The following is a 24,029-nucleotide window of genomic DNA, read 5'->3' as shown; positions in this document are numbered from 1 at the left end:
AGATGTCACAGAGCCACGTGGACCTCAATGTAGAGTTGAGGCTGACCCTGATATCAAAAGGGAGCGGCTTAAGGAGTTTTTAGGGCAGGGAGGGCCAGGTAGAGATTTGAGCAGGAGAGGATTTGTAGGCAGTGGTGGCTTCCAATGACTGTGGGGGGCAAAAGACACACCCCTCCCCTAAAATGGGCCTCTGGATCTGTGAGTTGATTACAGAAGACTACGCCTGATCACCACAAGTTATCATATGCTTTCACTCATGTGAAAGTTGAGAGACTTAACAGAAGACCATCGGGGAAGGGAAGGAAAAGTAAGTTACAAACAGAGAGGGAGGCAGACCCTAAGAGACTCTTAAATACAAAGAGCAAACTGAAGGTTGAAGGCGGTGGGGGTTGGGGGGGCGGGGAAAATGGGTGATGGGCATTGAGGAGGGCACTCGGGAGGAGCACTGAGTGTTGTATGTAAGCGATGAATCACGGGAATCTACTCCCAAAGCCAAGACTACACTGTATACACTGTATGTTAGCTAACTTGGCAATAAATGATTAAAACAAATAAATACATACAAAAAAATACAACAGTTTACCTGAGACATCCTGCTTCTCCTTGAAACAACACAGACTTGGCAGAGAAAACACGCCCATAAAAGAAAGAATCTGCAGTTATGAGAGAAGCCAAACTAAAGAGTCTCTGTGATTACAGACTAAAAGATACGGGTAAACTTTCATTTCCCCAAGCCCCACCAGGACAGGACAAAAATGAAGACAAATGGGGACGTGTTACAGAAACTAAGTGATGCTAGTGGCTTGCCCCACCCCCACCAGGGTGTCCTGAAACCTTGGTCCCTCCTCTCAGATTCAGGGAGGCCTTGGCATGTCTCCTGTGCACAAGACAGTTCTCCCCTTAATTCGGGGATGTCTGTTCACCCACCCACTCACCTTGTGCTTCTAGTAATGTCCCTGGTGGCCTCCACCAGTCTCGAAGGCCACTCACTCTCCTGCCAGTATTTCCTATGCTCCTGCTTCCTGTCCACGGACCCAGTCTGCTTCCTAGCACCCCCTCTCTTCCACACTCCCAGGCACAAAGCCTCTGATGCAGCCACAAAGCCACGCAAACATGTCGCCTTAGATCCTTGGAAACCTGTAGGCTCAGCCCCTCTACTTCCTCGGCGAGCTTATTTTGAGTGCTTGCCAAATGCTGGGCACTGGAGACACAGGGATGAATAAAACCCACTCCTGCCCTTGAAGAGAGCCCAGCCTCATAGAGGAGGGGAGACCTCTTATGTTGGGCTCAACCTTTTGAAGACTTTTTTAAAGCCTGACACTCAGGCACTGGCACAAGTAGAATGTGCCCAGGTGATGGTCAGGGGAAAGCATTCCAGGAAGAGGATGCACACAGGGTCCGGTCTCAGCCTTCTCTGCCATGAGGGCAACTCTCCACCATTAGTGCAAAAGAGAGCCCGGCACTCCACTCCGCCTTGAGCTGAGAGAGAGTAACAGTAACGGTAAGAATAATAGTAACTTACTATGTTCTAGACCAGCTCTGTTCAATAGAATTTTCTGTGATGGAAACATTCTCTGTGTTGCCCAATATACCAGCCACTAGCCGCATGTGGTTCTAGACCAGCCACTTGAAATGTGGCTAGTGCAATTGATTTTTGCTTTAAAAGTGAATTTTTAATTTTAGATCATTTTTTTTATTTTAGTTCATTTAAATAGCCACATGTGACTAGTGGCTGCTGTATTAGACAGCATGGTACAAGACATTGTGCTAAGTCCTTTACAGGTAAGAAATCAATTCTAACAAAGAACAATGAGATAAGCAGGATTATCACCTCCATTTTACAGTTATAGAAACTGAGGCCCAGAGAGGTTAGAGAATTTGTCCATGTTACTCAGTAAGTGTGGAGCCAAGATTCAGATCCCAGAGACTAAGCCTCAAAAAGAAGAGATAGTCCTTCAGGGAGCCTGGGTGGCTTAGTCAGTTAAGCGTCCGACTCGTGACTTTGGTTCAGGTCATGATCTCCCAGTTTGTGGGATGGCGCTTCCCATAGGACTCCCTGCTGACGGCAAGGAGCCTGCTTGGGATTCGCTGCCTCCCTCTCTCTGCCCCTCCTCCGCTTGCAGACTTTTGTGCTCTCTCACTTTCTCTCAAAATAAATAAATAAGCTTTAAAAAAAGAAGAAAAAATAGTTCCTTCATTGTACCTTCATTCATTGATTCATTCATTCATTCATTCCAGAGACCCATAGTTGTGCCCATTGTGGGTCATGTACTGGGCGATGTGGTGGGGATATAGACATAAATGAGATTCTACCCTTGGCCAGAGGGAGCAGACAATCTAAAGAGGGAAGACAGACAAACTAAAGGAAACGTCCACACCAAGAGACAACTGCCATGTGCAAGGTCAGGTCACAGTGCTAGGGAGTCCTCAGCTGGGACCATTAACCCAGCGTGGGGATGTTGGGGAGTGGGGAGCTCTTGAAGATGAGCAAGCCGTCTGTATTCGCAAACAGAAGCCTCGGCCAGGTCTCCCCACTCCTTTCCCGGTGCCCCCTCCCAGGATGAGGACTGCCTGAGAAGAAAGAGGTGGACAGACTCAGGGAGAGATAAGGTCACCCCTCTCTCGTGAAGCTCATGGGACTTCAGCAAATCAAAACCTCCTGTGACATGCCTTCAGCTGTCCAAATTGCCCATTGGTAAATCATTCAGACTGTGGCCTCCAGAACTTTCCAAGATTTGCAGCTTCCAGGGCCTAACCCAGTGCTCAATTAATAATAGGCCTGCAACAAAGGCATGGAGCTTTAGCTTCAGCGAGACCCCATTCAAGTCCCAGCTCCACTATGCAGTGGCCTGGTGGCCTTAGGCAAACCTTTTTTTAGCTCTCTGAGCCTCAGACTCCTCATTTGAAACACTGGGATAATAACATTTATTTTCCAGGTTTGTTATGAGGATTAAAGGTGGATGAAGCCCCCGATAATTTGTAGGCTTTTAACAGATAACTACTGTTATTATTAAAAATACCACTGATTAAAGGCGCCTGGGTGGCTCAGTCAGTTAAGTGTCCAACTTTGGCTCAGGTCATGATCTCACGGTTCGTGAGTTCGAGCCCCGCGTCGGGCTCTGTGCCGACGGCTCGAAGCCTGGAGCCTGCTTCGGATTCTGTGTCTCCCTCTCTCTCTGCCCCTCCCCTGCTCTCTGTCTCCCTCTCTTTCTCTCTCTCTCTCTCTCTCTCACTCAAAACTAACTAAACATTAAACAAAATTTTAAATTACCATCAATTAAAGGTAAAAGCAGACCATGTCCCCTTGCTCCCCGGTCCTTCCCACCAGGACACTGAGGCAAAGGGAGAAAAAACCCCGAGCGTGGAAATTGGCTGAGTGTGTGGAGACCCAGAGTTCCTTCCGAGCTCGATCACTCACTTGTGTAAAATTGGATGGGGTAAATCCTCACTCTGGGTCTCAGTTTCCTCATCTGTAAAATAAGAATACTGGCCTACACCTGGCGATCTTACGAGCAAATGCCTACTAGAACAGGGCAGGGACAAAACAAAAATGAACTAAGGGAACCTGATGTGGGAGCATTGGCCATCCACTTGCTGCTGACACTTGCCAAATGGAAATGCTGGCCTACCGTTCCCAGACGTTCTGATTTTCATCAGAAGGTGGACATCTGGATGTTTTGTGAAAGATCTTGAATTATAAAAAATAGTAACTCTTTGCCCCTTTTAATCCTATCAAACACTATAAAGTTAACTAAAGCAGGTCTTCGAGCCAAGGCTGATGCAGCGGCTGCCATTTTGGTATCTGTAGGCCAGATAACCTCTGAGGGCCTCTCAGTCCTGAGGGGCTGTGATTCTACCCCCACCCCCAATTCTGCTGCCCCCTTTGCCTGTTTCTGAGAAAACACATCTTTCAGGTCCCCTTTTCAGTTCCTTCCTCCACGTGCGTCACAAACCTACGAGGTGTCGGAGGGTGCCCTGCTGAGGGCCAGGACTCCTAGAACCCTACAGAAATGCGTCCTGGCAAGTTCTTGCATTTCCAGCAGCCTCTGCACCTCTCAGTTCCTGGTTCCAGTTTGTGATGATTGATTTCCTACGCTGACCTCACTCCTCACTTCACCAAATGGAAAGGGTTGATGAAATAATGGTCTCGGCCCCAGGAGAGCAGGTGTCACAACCAAGGCTGAACCAACAACCAGGGTGAATTAAGAGCCATCAACCTGCCAGGCACTGTGGAAAGCATGTTAGTAGGTGTTCACTTAATCTTTGTGGCGAACCTAGAAGGCACATGCTGTTACCATCATTTCACAGGTGAGAACAGAGGTTCCCAGAGAATAAGTAACCCGCTCAAGGTCAACCAGCTAGTAAGCGGCACTGCTGAGACCCAGGGGGTCTAGCTGCAGACCCCCATGCTTGTAAGCGATGTTCCCTCTGATGCTGAATTGCATCATCAGCCCCCTCCTAACCCTTCACAGGCTCCCCAGTCCAATCAGGAGGAAGTCCATCCTCCGCGGCTGGGTCTGTCTGATCCAGTCCCGTCCTGCTGGCCGGCATCCTGCCTCCCTCCCTCCCTTCGTGGAATCACGTGGGTCTCTGTGCCGTTGTACGTTCCGACCTTTCTGCCTAAAATGCTCTTCCCTCTGGTCCCTAATTGGCGAGTACGACGACTGACCCTTCAAAGCGTCTTCTCTGTGAGGTCATCCTGGGCTTCCTGCATCTGCATGGTATATATATTTCATCACTGTAAGGCTCTCACTGGACAAGTGTCACTGTATATTTGTCTCCTCCAGAAGACTAGAAGCTCCTTGAGGGCAGGGCTAGGGCTTACTCATCTAGACCTGACAACATAGCAGGCTCTGTACACACTGCCCAGGATGACCTGCTCTGAACCCCTCCCCTTGTCCTGCCTGCACTGCTTTCCTGTCGGGTTTAGCCTGGCCCCAGACACCACAGCTGGAGGACACCGCCATTGCATCTGCCGGTGGTGTTACCCTGTCTCAGTTTACTAGGGCTGTCACAACAAGGGACTACAGACCAGGTGGCTTAAACAACAGAAATGTATTTTCTCACAGTTCAAGAGGCTAGGGAGTCCAAGGCCAAGGTCTTGGCAGGTGGATTTCCTCTGAGGCCTCCGTCCTTGGCTTTAGATGGGCATCTTCTCCTGGTGTCTCTACATGGCTTTCCTTCTGTGTATGTCTGTGTGCTAGACTCTTCTTCATATAAGGACGCTAGTCGGGTTGGATTAGAACCCATCCCAAATACCTCATTTCACCTTAATGACCTCTTCAAAGGATGTGTCTCCATATACAGTCCCATTCTGAAGTTAAGACTTCAACATCTGGATGAAGGTTGGGGAGACACAATTCAGGCCATAACAGACCCCATTTTCCCTCCTTCCTCCTGCTTCCCGAGGAAGAATCATTAAACATCAGTCTAGGAGAGCCCTTCATGGGCTTCCAGCCCAACCTTTGCATTTCACAAATGGGGAAACTGAGTCCCATAGAGGGAAAATAGCTTGCCACCAAAATCACCCAGTATATTACATCGAAGCTTCTGACCACTGACACAGGGGTCTTCCTGTGATCCCCACATCCATTTATAAACACCATTTTTGCTATTTTGAGAACCCCTCTCACCTACCAAGGCAGAGCAGAAAGTAGGCTCATGGAGTCAAGAGAGACTCCCTGCCAGTCACACTCCTCCAGCGCCCTGCTCGGTGAAGATCGGGCCAATGTCCACACCTCACCTGAAGCCCAGGCCTCTAAAGTTGTTCCCAGCCACCTGCAAGGGGTCCACAGCTGCCCTGATCACCCAGGCTTGGCCTCAGAGCTCCCAGAAAGGGAGTCTGATCGAAATAGCAAGTATTTGATTTTCTCCTTCCAGTTTAGAGTGTCCATTTAAAAGGTCCTCTTGCCATCCCACATGCTCTGTCTCAACAGCAAAGGCTCCCCAGGACCTGAGAGCCACCTCCACTGTCCTGGGGACCTGAGGAACAGCCCCTGAATCCCCCTGTCCTACGGTCACTTCAAGCCTGCACAGCCCAGTAAAATCACAGCTCACGTCTGTGTAGCCTGGTCCTGTCCAGAGCTACCCTCAGTGCTTCCACACCGACAGAACTCAAAGCCCTCTCATGGCTCCCTGTGCCTGCAAAAGAACGTTTGTCCTTCTCAAATTGCTTGGGTTCAAATCCTTTCTGTAGCACTTTCTAGCTATGCAATCTTAGAAAAGTTAAGCAGCCTCTCTGTGGGGCATAACAGTCAGACTTTCCTTATAGAACTATGTATATTAAATTAGTTCAGGGCCCCTGGGTGGCTCAGTCAGTTAAGCATCCAACTTCGGCTCAGGTCACGATCTCGTGCTCTGTGAGTTCGAGCCCCGCGTTGGGCTCTCTGTGTTATCGCAGAGGGCGCTCTGGATCCTCTATCGCCCCCTCTCTCTCTGTGATGACTCTTTCTCTCTCTCTCTCAAAAATAAGCATTTAAAAGACTTAGTTCACCAGTGCACAGCACACGGAGTAGTGCCTAGGATATATTCAGCCCAATGTAAGTATTTATGAAATACATATATCCATGCCCCCCACTCCACCCAACATACCTAATACAACCACAACCAGCTTCTTAAGCACCTACAACGTACAAGGCACAGTTCCTGGCAGGTGAGGGCTTATGGATGCATGTGTACTTGATAAGGGCCCTGAAGGGCAGGGAGAAATTCCTGGGGGTGTGTGGGGGGGGGAGGGGCAGCTAGAGTAATCCAAGTAAAGGGAAGGTTGTGAGCAGAGTCAGGGTGGCTTAAGAGTCTGTGGTGTTCAGCAAACACTGGGTGTGGCTAAAGCTCTGAACAGAAGGTGAGGTTGCGGGACCTGAGGCTGAACGGACAAGAGACCAAATTTTAGAGGAGTGGGGGTGCTGGGGCGACGGGCCTTGGGGATGTGGAGCCCTTAGCCCAGGAAGGTACCACACATGTGCCCCTCGCCGGGCCTTGCGTCTCCTGGTCCTGTCCCCGCTCACCCTGCCACATTTCAACTCTGTCCCAGCTGAGCACTAGGCCCGGGACACAAAACTGCATAGGGTGCATGTAGTCTCTGCTCTAGAAAGGAGCACAGAGTCAAGAGGGAGAGAGGGCAGCTAATTAGCCAATTCGAGTATGGCGGAAAGGAAAAATGAGACCATAAGTGGGGAGCAGCTCCAGCTGCATGCGGGAGGTCAGGGAGGACTTTCCAGAAGACAGGACACGTGAGCAGTGTGGTGAAGGACACCTGAGCTTTTGCAATGGGGTAAGGTAAGGAATGTTCCAGTTAGTGAGAAGGCACCAGAGCGTGAACTGTAGCCTGGCACGGCCGGAGCAAAGGGCACATCGGGGCCAAGAGGCAAGGGCCAGGGCTTTGGGGGAGAAGTGACCAGAGCCAGCAGGGCCTTGGGGGACAGGCTCAGGAAATGTACCATCATCCAGGAATTAATGGGCTCCAGAAATGGACTTTGGGGAGGGGAAGGGCATAAACAGAGCCACATTTAAGAGCAAACCCTGTCAGCTCCCCAGCATTAGAGCCTGAGACCAGAAAGTGGGTGCGGGTGGTTTGTTTGTGAGGTGATCCCAGGAAGCAGCAGTGACAGCGCGAGGAGAGTGAGTTGGGGTTGGGGGGTAAGACCCCCCCCCCCTTATAAGAGGTGTGTTATTGAACTAGTTACCTCTGTGAACAGCAGAACTCAGTCCTGCTGGGGAGCCTCTGAGAAACCATTAATGACCTTCACGTTGTCACCAACCTGCAGTCCCCACTGCTCGCAGATTGCCTCGGGAGGCATTAATTCTCTTTCCACCCATTGCTCTTCTAGGCACAGAGTCTGACTGACCTTCCACTGACTGTGGTTTTGAACAAGCCCTGCACGTTTGAAATAGGACAGGCCCAGCGTGCGCAAACCGTCCTCACTGTTGCGCTGGAATCAGGTGGCCCCAGGGAGGCGTTTCTGGGACGCAGAAACATCTGCAGCTCTGCCCCCGGGTATAAGATGCAGCGGTGAGAATTACGCTCTGTTGAAAATAACAGGAAAACAAAAAATAATAGTAGCTTGATCAAGTTAGACATTTAATTCACCCTCGCATTGAAGAAGTCCAGAAATAGAGGCTTGTGGCCGGTACACTTCATGCAGGGTATTCTTCCGGTTGTGGAAGGCCACTGTCCACATGGCCCAAGGTAGCTGTTAGAGCTCCAGTCACCAGAACCATGTCCCAGGAGGCAGAATAGAGCCAGGAACGAGCAAGGCACCCTCTCCATTTTAAGGAAACCTTCTAGCGCCGCCACATAATACTTCACTTACATCTTCTCTGCCAGAACTTAGGCACATAGTCATTCCTAGCTGTAGAAGCCTGCCACACGTTGTCTTTGATGCTCTATCTGGCCAGCAGATCATTGGCCACGTACCTAACTGAAAGTTGGCATTCTTCAGCTAAGACGGGAGAGAGAATGGACCTTAAGAGGCAGCTAGTAGCCTCTGCCACGAGGCTGTGAGAAAGGAACGAGGAGGTTAATTTGGAAGCAGTTGTCATAATCCAGGGAGCGATGAGAGGGGTCCAAGCACAGGGAGTCAGTGGGCGGGGCGGAAGTGGGGGGTGGAGAGGACCTGTGTGTGTGTCAAATGTCTGGGTGTGGATTTGGCAGGACGTGGTGAGGGGTGTAGAAGGGAAAGCAAGGGCAGAAGTCAGGAATGAATCCCAGGCCCTGACTTGGATGACAAGATGAGTGAAGACGCCATCTACGCAGGAAGGAAATGTGGGAAGATAAACAGTTTGGGAAAGGGCCATGAGGTCCCCTGTGGACATGCTGAGTCCGTGATGCCGGAAGGACGTTTAGAGATGTCCAGTAAGTAGACAGTTGGGTGGCCAGGTGGTCAGGACAGAAGTCTTGGCACCAGATAGCAATTTCAGGCCATCAGCCATTGGAACAGAGGAGCCCTTGGGGTAATACATGGAGAAAAGGGAAAGGGGCTCAGACAGCATAGCAGGCCAATGTCAGAGTGTAAGGAGCACGGGAGGCTGGCCTTTGTGAACTGCATCAGAGGGCAGGAAGAGAGTCCAGGCTATTTATACCCCTGGCTGGCTGGGCCCCTCTGTCGCAGGCCCCTCTTATAGCTATAGTCTTTGGGTTCTGATAACCACTTGGCTTCCCCTTTAAACCTGGAGCAGCTAATGGCTCCCTGATATTATTCACACTAGAGTGTTCACCATTTCTGTTGCATTCTCCTAATCCTTCCATACTTTTGTAAATAGTGCCTTCATTATACTCTCCTTAACTAGATAGATGATAGATAGATAGATAGATAGATAGATAGATAGAATAAATGGATGGATGGATGGATGGATGGATGGATGGATGGATGGGGTGGATAGTAGATAGGTAGGTTACAAGCGAAGATGAATTCACAAGGCAAACCAGGAAGTGACAGCGGGGGAGGCAGGAGGAGAACTGCAAGTCAAAGGAGAAGTGAGCTCAGTGTCAAAAATGACCCCCACATTTGTTAAGAGAAGGGCTATGAGACATCGATTGGATTTGCCGCAAGAAGGTCACTGATGACCTTGGCGAGAGCAGTTCCATGTTGTGGGAGAAGTGAGACTGCAATGAGTGGGGCTGGAGAAATGAGCGGGAGATGAGGAAGTGGGGACAACTGCTTTCTCCCTCCTCTCCCTCTAAAAAGCCTGGCTCAAAAGTCACCTCCTCCAAAAACTTTCTCTGAACCTCTGTTCTTCCTCTGTGCTCCCTGAGCATCCAGTACGCCATTTGCCACAAATCAATGGCTGAGCTCCCAGGGTAGGGTTCCATGACTCAGGACGTACACAATGTCATGGAAAGAGCACTGGACTTAGAGTCTAGAAACATGGCCTCAAAGCCTAAAACACCATCCAGCTACCTCCTCCAAGCTCCTGAGAAGGAAGCACATCCTGTCTGACTTGGCCAGGAACAGGTTTTAGGGCCCTGTCTGTCCAGTGCTCACTGCCCAACACCATGGAAGTTGTGGCCATAGTGGCCTCCTAGTAGGTCAGCATCCAGTAAAAGACCACAGCCTGCCCTACCACTGCCCCCATCTGCTTCCTTAGCCATGAGAAAATGTAGGAGCATCCAACGGTCATGGACAACCCTCCTTCCCACCATCTCTAGGACTGGTCGAAGTCAAAGGTAATCTCTGTTGCAAAATAATACCCAAGCTGCTCCTGGGGTCTCAGCAAGGAGCCCAGCTGCTCCCACCTAACCAGTTAGGCTGTCACTGCCCAGACCTGTCACTTCAGGGTGAGTCAGCTCAGCCCTGTCTGACCACTGAGGCCAACACGCCAGCCAGGACTCCATCACTAGCAGAAAGAATTATCTAGAGCCGACCACAAAACTGACCTTTATGAGCCACTTCCTGTGTGGGAGGCGCTGTTCTACAATGGTACTTTTCTCACCTCAGCCCTACAATAGCTCTATGAGATATGTGCTATTTCTAACCCACCTTATGAACTAGGGATCCAGAAAAGACCAATCCCTGGAGTCATTTGACATCTTCAGATCCAAATCTCTCTTATGGCAAAATTATGAAAGAATGAGCATGGCAATCAACACTTCCTTGGCACCTCGTATATGCCAGGAGCATTGTCCTATTTTTTTGAGCCTTAACAACTACTCCTGGCAAGGGCATATTTTATGGGTGAGCAGACTGAGCCTTGGAGAGAGTAAGGGTTGCCCGGCAGGTCAGGGCCACCTCTCCTGCTTAATCTGCTTGAATTTTCTCGACTCTAGGAGGCAGGTAATGTTATCCCCATTACACAGATGAGAAATCTAAGACCTAGAAAAGTTAGAATGACTCGTCTGAGGTTGCTATGTGTTTATGGGATCTGAGGGCTGGGAGTTGGGGGGAGAGGAAGGAATATAAAGGGAGAGCTAGGATTCAAAGCGAGGTTTCGGACTTTGCAGACTGATAATAGGCAGGGAAGCCAGAGAAGGCTCTTCTCTGCCCCTCACTTGTGCCACAGCCTCGGTGGCTTTTACATCCTCTGCCTCTGTGCCTTTGGTGCAGCTGCCCCTCTGCCAGCCTCAGTACCCAGCCGTGACACAGGGAAATGCCAGGGGTAGGAATTTCAGCCACTCTAAGGGGACCGTTCCCGGTCGAATCCCCTGACCTCCTCGCTGTCAGTGGAGAAAGGGAAGAAGAGAGACGGGCAGGATGCCACTGACATCTCACCTTTCCTGCTCCGCTCTGCCCTGGCAGGGCTGCTGCTCTGAGCTCACGTGTGGGGTGCGGCGGACAACGGATGGGTTGGCTTCTTGGAAAGTGATTCATTCCCCTTTCACAGAAAAGAAGCAGACTTTCTTGTTTTCTAGGCCCAAATCAAGGTCACCCTTGTGCAATCATGCCCTTTGAGTTTCCTGGGTGATACTCAATCTGGAAATCTCTGTGAGACCTCAAACCTGTCCACTCTCCTGCTCGGTAGCACTGACAGTCCCAGCTCAGGGCCGTCCCCCAGGCCCTGCCTGCAGAGAGACGCCTTCAGGCCCCCCACTCAGGATCCTGAGGACCAGCCCTATCCCCAACCTGTAATGACAGGAAGTCAGCACCTTGGTGGCTTTGACCAGACACCTCCCCACCTTCCCAACACTGAGAGTGGCCTGTTCCCAGGGAGGGGAGGGTGTCTGCCTCACCTGGGGGAAACATTTGGGGAGTCGTTCCAGACAGTATTTAAATACACCCAAATGCTTTGGGGCGGCCATCCTAGTAGTAAAGTGTAGTGGGGGAACGTGAACAAACAGATCGGAGTTGGACAGATGTGGATTCAAATTGTGACTCCAGCAGGTTGCTGGAGACTTTGGGGACCCTCCCCCTCGGAGCCTCTGTGTTCTCATCTGTAACACAGAGCGGATTGTCATGAGCGATGAATGCTGATGCGGTAATGTCTCTCAGGGCTGTGGGAAAACTGAAGAAAACAGCATGTGAGAAAATGCCCGGCATCATGTTCAAGCCCCATTGCCCATTTTATGGGGCTACTTCATGAAATGTGACCCTGAAGCCTCCCACGAGCCCCACACCCCAGACTCCGCATCTCCAGCACCCCGTAACTCCCGCCTTGAACTATGGGTGTGGGTCTTTCCGGACTCCCATTGTTGGCAACTCTATCTTTCATCCCTGGGACAAATGTCTTTTTCCACGACATCAAATTCTTTTCCAGGATCATAAATAAGCCTTTGAAAAAGAATTTCTCATTGTCGGGTCATGTCTCAAGGACTGAGAGCCTGGGCTCTTTCTGCAGTGCTGACGCTTGTCCTCTACAGGTCTGGAGAGGTCCAGGATCCTGTCCAGAAAGAAGGTTCGGCTGGCGCCCGGGTCTGCACAAAGGGGTCCGCCAGATGCCAGCTAGAGCCATACATGCTTATGAACTCTGGTTCATAAACTTGGCAAATTTTAGCAAAGACCACACAACACCTCAAGACCCCGTTGACTGATGGCTGTGGAGTCTACGGGGATGTTTGGCCCACCAGATCTGGACCTCAAATGTAAAAACATGGAGAAATCAGCCCTTATGATTATTCCATCCCAAAGGAAGCAGCAAGATATAGTTCGGAGCAGGTATACAGCTGGCTGGGCTCACAGAGCTACTGTGAAGTGAAGCCAGGGTGAACCTCCCTTTTTCATTCTATCTGCCTCCACAGGCACCCCACCTGGGGTCCAATTCGGCCCACAAGATTTCACTGTTCCTGCACTGGACCCTAGACACCAGAGAAATCAATGACTTTTGTACAATTTTACATTCAATCTTATGTTCCAATTGACAAACACTGGGACCCTCGACATCGGAAGAACCAGAGAAGCTTTTTTAGAAGGCGGATGCCTTGGCCCCACCCCAGACCCACAGGCTAAGAATTTCCCAGGGGGCTTCCAAGGACGTCTGTTCCTGAGAAGGGCGGTTCTGATGTGGAGCCAGGGCCGGGAACCACCAGGTCTAAAATTAATCATAGGAAATGAATAATAAGCACCTACTAGGTGCCAAGCAGGGTCGCTGTGGCTAACTTCGCCACAATCCTGCAAAGTGGGCTTTCTCAGCTCCGCTTTCTGTAAGGAAGGGAACGCTACAAGAGGCCAAGGGGCTTCCCGAGACACACCATTGGTAAGAGGCAGAACGAGGGTTTGAATCTGGGTCTTTCTGATTTCAAAGCCCTCTCTTACCTGCACTCCTTATGTGCGGTCCTACTGTGTGAGAGCCCTGTGCTAGCAGATCCTGGGGATAGGGGATGAGTCAGACTGGAGCCTGGTCTAGGAGCTCACACCTGAATGGGGGTGGCTGATACCTAAACAGTTTAACTTGCATACAAAGCTGCCTGAGAAGAATAAACAGTGGTTCCAAGGGCTAGGAGAGTCCTGTGGCCGTGCAGTGGGGACACCTGGGGAAACCAAGAAAAGCTTCTTGGAAAAGGTGACATTTGAGCTGGGTTTTCAATGCCACCGTAGGTATTGCCATCTATCACAGAATGTGCCAAGCTCTGTGCTTGATCCAGAAGCAGGGAAGGTAAACAAGACATGGTCCCCACCCTCACAATGCTGGCGCCCTAGCATTCTGCCTTTTCTCCCATTTTCTCTGCCGGCCCTCCTGTCTCTCCGCCCTCCCTCTTCCCCTGCCCCCATCTCTCTGCTCCTTTGGTGCCCCGGCACCCCTTGGTCTTGCACAGCAAGCCAGACCTTCTTGGTTGTCCAGGAAATGGGGCGCTTCAGGCCCAGAAGGGGCACGTGGGCCCCACCCTGGCCAGGGGACAAGGAGGTGAGCTTCAGAGCCATGGAGTGAGTCACCTTGCACAGACACCTAAGCAGTGGGGATGATAAGACACACTTCCCTGGGAAGTTGGGGAGAGGGATGAGATAGGAAGGGAAAGTGCTTTGAGCTTCTCCGAAGAAAGAACCCATAAACAGATCCAAGGTATTATTACCACAGTCATTACCTGCCTCAATTAAAGGGGTATGCATCTAACTACGTGAGGAATCATTAACTCGTTCTGCAACCCACACATGGCTGTATTTTTAATATAATTTCATTTTTATTATTAACAGATAAGACCGTGAAATATTCTGGGAGTCATTCTGACATGTTAATACTCCCCTTTGGCCTGGGTGGGGTGTCCTCCCTCCCACAGGGCTAGGAAAGGGTCCAGCCCAGGGAAAAGAGGCTGAGCCTCCCTTGACACTCCAGCTCCCCAGCCCCAGATTCTCGTCAAAGAAGCTTGGAATCATCTCTTGGTCCCTGATCCCATCGTCCAGATTGCCCTTCCTCCTGGCCCTCCATGCCTTTCCCTGCTTCAACACGTCTACCAAAACCTGCCCGACTTACCCTTCCATGGTGGGCAAGGAGAATTAGCAAACTCCTACTGGGAGCCGGGCATTGGGGGACCAAAGATCAGTTAGACACAGTCCTTGCCTCCGAGCGGGTAAGGGCACCAGGCTGGTTCACTCATTCACCCAGCTAGCTGTGAGTACTGGGCTCTGTGCCCAGTACTCAGCACGGTAGGTGAATGACACATGTCCCCGCCCAAGGAAACATACTTGTGAGGGGAGACAGAGCCCAAACAGCCACAGAAATACCTATCCGTGTGTGCTGTAACAAAGCAAGGCCCCCAAGCGCTGGGGAGACTCAATGGAAGAGTTAAATCTGCCTTAGAGTCGGACTGGCAGGAGTGTGCATGGAAGATTCTCCAAAGGAAACAAGACATGAGCTAGGCCTCAGGGTGCTGAGGGAAGGAAGGGCATTGCAGGCTGAGGGAACAGCATGAGCAAGACAGAAATCCACGTTCAGGGATGGGGGGCGTCCACTATGGCTGGGGAGGTGAGGCAGTTCGGAGAAGGGATAGAAATGATGCAGATGTAGAGTGGGGGGGCCATTGGGAAGGGCTTGGGCGGCCATGACTGTACCCACGGGTAGCATTTACAGAACCAACATGAGCCAGGCCAGGGCAAGGCACGTTCCTACTGGCAGCTTTGTAAACCCTCACAGCTGCCCTAGGAGGCACTGCTGTCACTACTCAAGACCCCGGGTTGGGGACACACAAGCTTCCCAGCTAGGGGGAGGAAAAGCAGGCTCCGAAACACCCTGGCGTTTAATGCCCAATAAGGACTTCGATGGAGGGTGGAAGGGGGATTTTAGTCCGAGGGAAGGAGAGCCACAAGCTCCTTGGGATAAAGCGATGGGGTAACTGGGGGACATAGGGTAACTGGGGGGCATCGACCCCTTGAAGCGGGCAATGGAGGAAGAAGATGTAATGGGTGGGGGAGGGAGGGCACAGGAAGGAAGAGGCCCCCAGGGAGGGCCGAGCAAGCACAGCGCAGAGTGCAATCACAAAAGGCCAAGCTGGAAACAACCTTACAGAAAATCTTCGGGTGGGGTAGGACATTCCCTTCCTAAAAGATTTGCCAAGCTGCCACACTGTTACGCTTTCTGCACCCTAACGCAAGCCAATAGCATCTCCTGCTTAGACTGCTTTAGATGAAGTCCAAATTCCCTATCATAGCCCACAAGGTTCTGCGTGACCTCTTTCCGGCCTGACCCACCCCTGCTCCCCACCTCCTCACCCCTGTCTTGTTCACCCACTCCTCCCTCTGCCCCTCTCTGCACCCTGACCACACAGGACTTGTCCAAGTGTCGCGCAAGCGCCTGGCTCTCTCTGCTCCTGGAGCTTCATGCTTGGAATAGTTCTTGCCATTCCTCCCACCCTTTCCTGTCCCCCAGGCTGACCTGCCCACTTATCATTTCGGGTTCAGCCTTCCCTGACCCTCCTCCTCCCACCCCTGCCTGTCCCACCCTCCGTGACACGCTGGTCTTTTCCAGATGATGCTTTTTCACTTGTGATAGTTGTTCACGATCTGGCTCTGCACACGTTCATAAGTCAGACGTGCTCACTGCTCTGCTCCCCGAGGCTGAAACGGTGCCCGGCATGGAACAGGGCTCATGAAGTAGTTTTGGGTGAATGAGTGAGTCAACAAGAATAATAATGAGCAAATGAAAGTGCGCACAACCCTACCTCGTGTTTACCTTGTGCTGTACTCTTGCCTGGATCATCTCCTCTTTTCTTGCCTGCGGCCCCCCCTCGGTCCCACTGGCTTCGAGAAGGCCTCCTCTGTATCTGTAACATGAGGGGAGATGCTTCTGTCTGCTGTTGGCTTCGAGAAGGCCTCCTCTGTATGTGTAACATGAGGGGAGATGCCTCTGTCTGCTGTAGGGCATGTGGTCTGAACATCACGGTGCTTAGGTAAACCCACCACAGCTTGTGGTCACACTCAGGCATGTGTGAATCTTGCCTTCCTTGCTAGGAGATGGCTCGCCACGGCCTGACGCTGCTATAAACCAAAACGGGCACCAGAAAAGGGAGGTGAGGGGTTCACATGCCTGAAAGTGAGCTCAGCCACCAGAAGGGGATGACTCATCGTAAAGGGGTTTGAACATGACATAGCATCATATAAATGTAGCCGAGCCTCCTTTCCTTTCCTGCACTGACTGAACACGCCCTGCACAAAAGGATCTGAGTTAGGTCCGTATGGCAGAGGGACAAGAAGGCTCTGATCTCTGGGTACCAAGAGTTGGTGACCTGGTTGCAATGTCAAGACGTGATCCTAAGCAATCACCATATAAGACCATCAGCTAAGTGCCCCAGAGAACCCCACCTCCAGAATTCCGTGTCTTTCTCATTGAATGATACCGAAGTCTGGCCCCGCACCCACGAGCACTTGGGTACTCAGTTCCCTTTCTCACCGGGGGGTGTTCTCTTCCACAGCAACATCCTCACCGGACCTCCTACTTGCATTTCCTGTTTCATCTGCTCTGGTGGGGAGAGAGAGCATGTGTGGGTCCGTGTGTGTTACAGTGAGCTTGCCCCAGACGAAGTGCACGTTGTCACAACCATTCCCGGGTTGTCTGCAGAACGTGCCGTCTCCTGTGCCTCGGAATGGTTTAGGAGTGCTTCCCCTCAACAGCCTGCCTCCAGCAAATTCACCCAGTTGGGTAACATGGCCAGACGGCCACGGAGAGGGTAAATGCTAGCCCCTGGGGTCCGGAGGTTTCCATGAGTACTTGGAAGTCTGTCAGCACACTTTTAAGATCCTTCGGGGGCTCCTGGGTGGCTCCGTCGGTTGAGCGTTCGACTTCAGATCAGGTCACGATCGCACAGTTCTTGGGTTCGAGCCCCGCGTCGGGCTCTGTGCTGACAGCTCAGAGCCTGGAGCCGGGCTCTGTGCTGATTCTGTGTGTGTGTGTGTGTGTGTGTGTGTGTGTGTGTGTGTGTCTGCCTCTCTGCCCCTCCCCCACTCATGCTCTGTCTCTGAAAAATAAATAAACGTTAAAAAAAATTTAAAAAAAAAAGATCCTTTAATAGTAAAGGTAAAGTGTTTTCGATATGTATACGGAGAGAGGTCCCCGAAACCACAGGACAATAGATGAGTCGGGTAAGGTGACTCTTGGCACTCTTCGGGGACTGAGACTTGGGAGTTGCCAAAGTTTGTCAAATTTTACCACCCCCACCTTGAGCTGCCTGGATGATGAAATATTCTGAAGAATTTGAATTGCTTACACCGGTGAGCTGAGCTAAAACCCAGCACCCAGCCTACCTCCTATGTGACCACAAAGGACAACTGGTAGGACTTGCTGAGCCCCCCACCAACACTTTACAGACCAGAGTGCAGCACCCCCTCCCCTCCCCGCCCCCGCCCCTCACCCTCCAATGCCGCCAGCATCGGGATGAGTTACTTCACATATTAGCTGGCAAATGAAATGCCAGGTGGAAGCAAAGTGTTGAAACAAAAATAGATGCATCCCCACCCCGAGGCGTGATGAAACACTTGGAAGGAGCCTCCACAGGCACTTGGCACCTGCAAGGGAGGGCAAGGGAGGTGGGCGCTGGGGCTGAGGACTCCCGGCCAAGGTTTGCACTTGAACTTGAGCATGCCATGTCTGGTGGCAGAGAGGCAGAGAATGGGGTGGGAAGGGGACTTTGGATTAGTGCAGCCGCATGGGGGAGAGCACAACCAAGGCAGAATTTGGCAAATAGATTCAGCCTTTGGTAGCCTTAGACAGTCTGCTTTCTGGCTAAGTATTCCGACCTGATCCTGGCAGGCCTGATAATTCCCTAAGACGTCAGTGCTAGCAGAAATCAGGAAGAGAGGTCTGGTCACGGAATGGGGAAGAGGCGGAGAAAAAGGAGGTGAGGAGGGAGCGAGAAGGGGAAAGAGGGAGAGAGGGAAGGATAGAGGAAGGGGCAAAGGGAGGAAGGAGAAAGACAAGCAGGGGGAGGGAGGGGAGCTAATGGAATGAAACTTACGGGATTGTATCTGTAATATTTCTGACCTGAAATATTCAGAGATCCCAGGAGTTTGAAAAAATGTTCCCAATGAAAGGAACGGTGTGTGTGAATATACGTGCAGGTATATACATATCTGGTGTGTGCGTCCACACAACTGTGGGTATATTTGTGCGCGTGTGTGTTTGTGTGCGAGCACAAGTGCATGTGTGAGAATATGTGCGTTGGCATGGTACGTGAGTGTATTGTGTGTGAGAGGGCATGTAAGTGTGTGTGCATGTGTGTGCATATTTGAGGGTCTGTCTGTCTGTCATCTCAGATTGAAAACAGCTCTGGAATAAAGCCTCCGTAAAGGAGGGATCTTATCCTGATGGGCTATGGGCCAGCCGCGTGACCTTGAGCAAGGCCTCTTCTCTCACACGTTCTAACTCCCAAAGCAATGCCTGGTACATAATAATAACTCAATGAATATTACTTAAACGAGCAACTGTTACTTAAGGATAATGCTGCCTATTTCTTTGGACTGGGGAAATGACAAAATGAGAGAACATATGCATAATCACTCTTACTCTCTCGGTGCTTGGCACATAATAGAAGCTCAATAATTGTTAGCCTTACCCCTCCCCAAATTCAGGTTTTATCCCGTTGGCAGAAGGAGGTTGAGGAAGGAAATGAGGTATAAGGTCATTTGTCTTGTGCTACCCGCTTCCGTGGGCTGAATACCACTGACCACATTCCTTTATTTTTATTTTAATTCCAGTATAGGTAAAATACATGTTTTATTAATTTCAGGTATATAATATAGTGACGTGGCAATTCTCTACACTACTCAGGGCCCATCATAATGAGTGTACTCTTAATCCCCATCACCCATTTCACCCATGCCCACCCACCTCCCCTTTGGGATGGAGCAAACATCTGTTTGTTCTCTATAGTTAAGAGTCTGTGTTTTGGTTTGTCTTTTTTTTTCTTTGTTCATTTGTTTTGTTTCTTTAATTCCACATATGAGTGTAGTCTATGGTATTTGTCTTTCTCTGACTAACTTATTTCACTCAACATTATGCTCTCTATCCATATCCCAATAGGTGCAAATGGCAAGATTTTACTCTTTTTTATGGCTGAATAATATTCCATTATCTATATACATTTTCCTTATCCACTCATCTATTGGTGGACATTTAGGCTGCTTCCATAATTTGGCTACTGTAAATAATGCTGCTGTAAACCTAGGGGTGCCTGTATCCCTTTGAATTAGTGCTTTTGTATTCTTTGGGTAAAAACGCAGTAGTATGGGAGGGGTTCTAATTGTTAACTTTTTGAAAAATCTTCATGCTGTTTTCCAGAGTGGCTTCACCAGTTTGCATTCCCGCCAACGGTAAAAGAGGGTTCCTTTTTCTCTACATCATGGCCAACACCTGTTGTTTCTTGTGTTGTTATTTTAGCCATTCAGACAGCTGTGAGGTGATATCTCACTGTAGTTTTGATTTGCAACTCCCTATCGGTAAATGACGATGAACATCTTTTCATGCGTCTGGATCTCTTCTTTGGAGAAATTTCCATTCATGTCTTCTGCCCAATTTTAAATTTGATTATTTGGGATTTTTTTGCTGTTGAGTTATATAAGTTCTCTATACATCTTGGATGCTAACGCTTTTTCGGATATGTCATTTGCAAATATCTTCTCCATTCCCTAGGTTGCCTTTTAGATGTGTTGATTATTTCCTTCACTGTGTAGGAGCTTTCTTGATGTAGTCCCGAAGTTTATATTTGTTTTTATTTCCCTTGCCTCGGGAGACATATCTAGAAAAATGTTGCTACGGCCAATGCCAGAGAAATTACTACCTGTGCTCTCTTCTAGGATTTTTGTGGTTTCAGACACTGGCCATGTTCTTGAGCCAATTTCCAGAGGCTTCTGAGTTCTCATTATGTTATATATTAGCTAGGCCTCTTCTTCCTGCTCTCAGTCAAAGATTGACAGCAATTCATTTGCAAGAATTAAATGCAAGACTGAATTTTAATGACTCAGAAATTTGAAGCCAACTTTGCTTGCAGTGACCTTTAGGGAAAGGAAGCCTAGTAAGTGACCTGGTACCTGACCTTCCATCTGGTGGTATACTTGTAGGTCATGATCTTGCAAGATAGGAATTACTATCCTCATTATGCAGTTAAAGTGACAAAAGCTTAGAGAGGTCAAGTGACTGGCCCAGGGCCACCCTACTCACTCCAGGGTACCAGAGCTGTCTCCAAGCCCCACAGATGATCTTCAGAAGCTTCTGGCAGGTAAAATCTCTTCACTCAGGCAGACAGAAATGAGGGCTCTTAGGTTCTGAACCCACAAACATCTCAAAATCTCTGACTCGTCAGCCCTGGTTGAGTATTGGCAGATAGAGCCAGGGCCATGTGGCAATCAGAAAACTAGTCAGGTGGGACTGGAACGGTGCCTCCGAGGTATTTCACAAACACGGGGAACAAACACATTGGTGTCGCAATCCTGGCCACCCGGAGCTGCCGCGTTGGCTGTTTTTTTGAGCATGGACTGTGGATAAGGAGTTTGAGGGCTGAGGGCGCTAGGAGTCCTAGGTGGGCGGCCATCTTGGAGACTGCATCAGCCCTCATGGGACAGCTCTTCAGTCCCCAGACCCCTTACAGTTATAGCCAGACAGGACTGCTCCTTCTAAAGTGCCAAGAGCCACTCCAGACCCCTTAGCAAGGCACCTGAGGTCTTCCCTGGCCCAGAAGTAGTAACCTGTATTTATATCTTCTCCAACTACTCTGACAGACACGAAGACCCAGACTCAGCAGCCTTCTGACTGGGTCCCAAACATACCTTTTTCGTCACCACCTCCATGCCCAGGAAACAGACGATCCCCTGCCCTCAAAAGAGCTATTCATCTTGTAACCCTAAAAACAAAAGTTAATTAAGACCAAATCTCTTTTAACATTTCACAATGCCCTCTGGGATCATTAGGATAGCTGATACGAACTGCTCCATAAACTCAGAGCCCAAATATGGTTACATTCCACTTATTGTTCCCATTCATCCCTTAAGCACATATCTGCATTAAAAGCAGAAAGTCCGGTATCTTCCTCTGGAGATTTCCTCCCTTCCCAACGAATTGTCCCAAAGCCCTGGGGACAGGCTAAGTAAAAACAAAAATGAGTCCTCGCACATACCGGACAGAGAGGAACTGGAATCTGTTCGGTTTAGAACTTCCAGAGATTCTCTCTGTCACACATTCCTGACAGCACACAATGTCCCTGCTGAAACTCACGCCTACACAATCTCTTGGATACATACGAAGGTGGAACCAAGCCCCTGACCAGCAGCCGGGGGCTTCGTGTAGAGCTCTTAGAGGATGATTCTTCCAATTCTTTTTCTCATACTTAGTTATTTCCCAGGGCACAAGAAGACAGCAGGAACCCTCTAACAGGACTGATTCCACTTTGCACCCCAACCAAATCCCTTTTCCCTGCCTCACAAGCACTGCGGGAACACCTCTCTCTCTCTCTCTCTCTCTCTCTCTCTCTCTCTCTCTCTCATAAGTTTATTTATTTTGAGAGCGAGAGAGAACACAAGTGGAGGAGGAACAGAGAGGGAGAGAATCCCAGGCAGGCTCTGCACCATCAGCACAGAGCCCGATGTGGAAGTCGAACCCACGAACTGTGAGATCACCACCTGAGCCAAAATCAAGAGCCGGGTGCTTAACCGACTGAGCCACCCAGGTACCCCAACACCTGCTCTCTTTTAAATACCCAGAAAGAGAAACACCTTTTCATGCCCTTCCCTCAAGAGCATGAGGGCTACTTGCTCTGCACCTGTCCTTCTCAGGGAAGCTGGCCCTGGTGCCTTTCTTTTCCATCCTGCACCCTGATGTGACTGGCAACTTCCTCATGAAAGAGGAGGACAAAGGCCCAAGTTAAATCTCCAGCAGGGCACCTCCTGTTAGCACACCTGTGACATGTACAGTAAATTTTAGGGCATAGCCAGAGGATAGTAATTACATTTGGGAAGGGCCTACTGTCTGCCAGGCACTTTGACACATAGGATCCTCTTTAATCCCACAACACAGAGTGCAGCGCTTTCCAGAGGAGGAAAATGAGGCAGAGTGCTGACAGACCCAAAGCTAGACAACTGTAAGGTGCTTTAGCCCTCTCTCCTTGCCTGGAGAGGCCCCTACTTGCCCCCACCCACAAGGGTTACCGCAAATGAGGCCCAACTAAAAGAAACAGCCTGAGCAGCTTGAAAGAGATAAAGGAATCCCAGAAAAGAAGCCCAAAAGGCTGTGTGAGGCCAGAGAGTGGCTGTTACCTTGGGGGAAGAGAGGTAAGGAATGGTTCATTATAGCCCTTAGAACATAGCTTGGCACATAGTAGGTGCTCTGTTGACAGATAGACAGAAGATAGTGATATCGTTTTTTAAATATATTATCATTGTAAATGATATAATGGATATCTGCTCTGAATGCTGCTTTAGCACCTGCTCTGTGCCCAGACCGGAACAGACCAGTGGAGCCCAAGAGATGATGCCAGCACAAAACCTCATCTCTGAGCTTACCGTGAAGGAGAAGACTCCTTTCTCAATTATTCTACCTCAACATTAGAGAAGAAATATGATATCAAAAAACTACAGAAAGGGTGAGAAGAAAGCCCAGGGGGAGAAAAATGTTAACTTCCATCTGGAGAGGCTCAGGAAGGCTTCCTGGAGGAGTGAGCACTTTAGCTGGGCCTCGGAATACATATAACAGAAACGATAACAGTAATCCATTACCTACTCTTGACCACTTGCTATGTGGCAGATACTATATAAACCCTTCTCATATACGCTGTCTTATTTCATTCTTCCAATAAAATCTACGAGGCAGATACTATTGTTATACGCTGTATACCGGTGAGGACACTGAGATAATAATGACAAACCAGTAACGGTCGAAGCAAGGATCGAATCCCAAGTTTACCTGGGACTTATCTACCAGGTCAGACACGAGGCTGGGACAGAAAGGGAGAGAGGGATACCTCCTCCAGCGGAAGGATTCTTCTGAGGTGGACTTCCCCCATGAAGGCAGGAAATGAGCACATGCAGAGGGGCAAGAGGGTGAAGTCTCTTCCTGCTTGAGAGGCAGAATCTCCTTGCCCACTAGTAAACAGCACAGTGAGGAGCAAACCGTGACAAATGAAAGAAGACACTGGTTGCTTGCACAACAATTAGAGAGAAGTTGGGATTGTTTGCTCCAAACTTCCCCAAGTATGAGCGTGGGAAGAGGGGGAATGGACCAAAGGGCTCGTGTCCCACTAATGAGAGCTATCACTTACTAGGCGTGCAACATATACAAGGCTTTTGTAAGCATTATCTCACTGTAATTTTCCTAGAAACACTCTAATAATCACAGATAATATCCATTGATTGTGAATCATGTGCCAGACGTTGTTCAAGAAGCTTCTATATGTTTAAACTAATTGGATCCTGGGGCGCCTGGGTGGCTCTGTCGGTTAAGCGCCTGACTCCAGCTCAGGTCATGATCTCGCGGCTTGTGGGTTCTGTGCTGACAGCTGGGAGCCTGGGGCCTGCTTCCGATTCTGTGTGTCTCCCTCTCTCTCTGCCCATCCCCTGCTCGTGTTCTCTCTCTCTCAAAAAAATAAAAATAAACATTTAAAAAATGTTAAACTACTTGGATCCTCCCAGCAATTCTATACAATGAGTAGTAGTATTATCCCCATTTTACACATGAGGAAACTGAGGCAT

General features: G+C 49.7%; 1 long non-coding RNA gene across 3 annotated transcripts; it reads right to left on the bottom strand.

The window, feature by feature from the left end:
• Window positions 1-7,825: 7,825 nt before the first annotated feature.
• Window positions 7,826-23,456, bottom strand: LOC122210542. 3 transcript variants are annotated; one of them, XR_006198117.1, is made up of 5 exons: window positions 23,245-23,456; window positions 21,117-21,190; window positions 16,750-16,818; window positions 16,033-16,123; window positions 7,826-8,025 (listed from the first exon to the last, which is right to left on the bottom strand). It is a non-coding gene; the product is annotated as an uncharacterized LOC122210542 (long non-coding RNA). The 3 variants fall into 3 exon arrangements; XR_006198116.1 differs by lacking the exon at window positions 16,750-16,818; XR_006198118.1 differs by lacking the exons at window positions 16,750-16,818; window positions 23,245-23,456 and adding an exon at window positions 21,464-21,531.
• Window positions 23,457-24,029: the final 573 nt, after the last annotated feature.

This window comes from Panthera leo, chromosome F2 (genome assembly GCF_018350215.1).
Source record: "Panthera leo isolate Ple1 chromosome F2, P.leo_Ple1_pat1.1, whole genome shotgun sequence".
Classification (NCBI taxonomy): Eukaryota; Metazoa; Chordata; class Mammalia; order Carnivora; family Felidae; genus Panthera; species Panthera leo.
The sequence above is the reverse complement of the archived record's forward strand: the minus strand, read 5'-3'. Positions and strand labels throughout refer to the sequence as shown.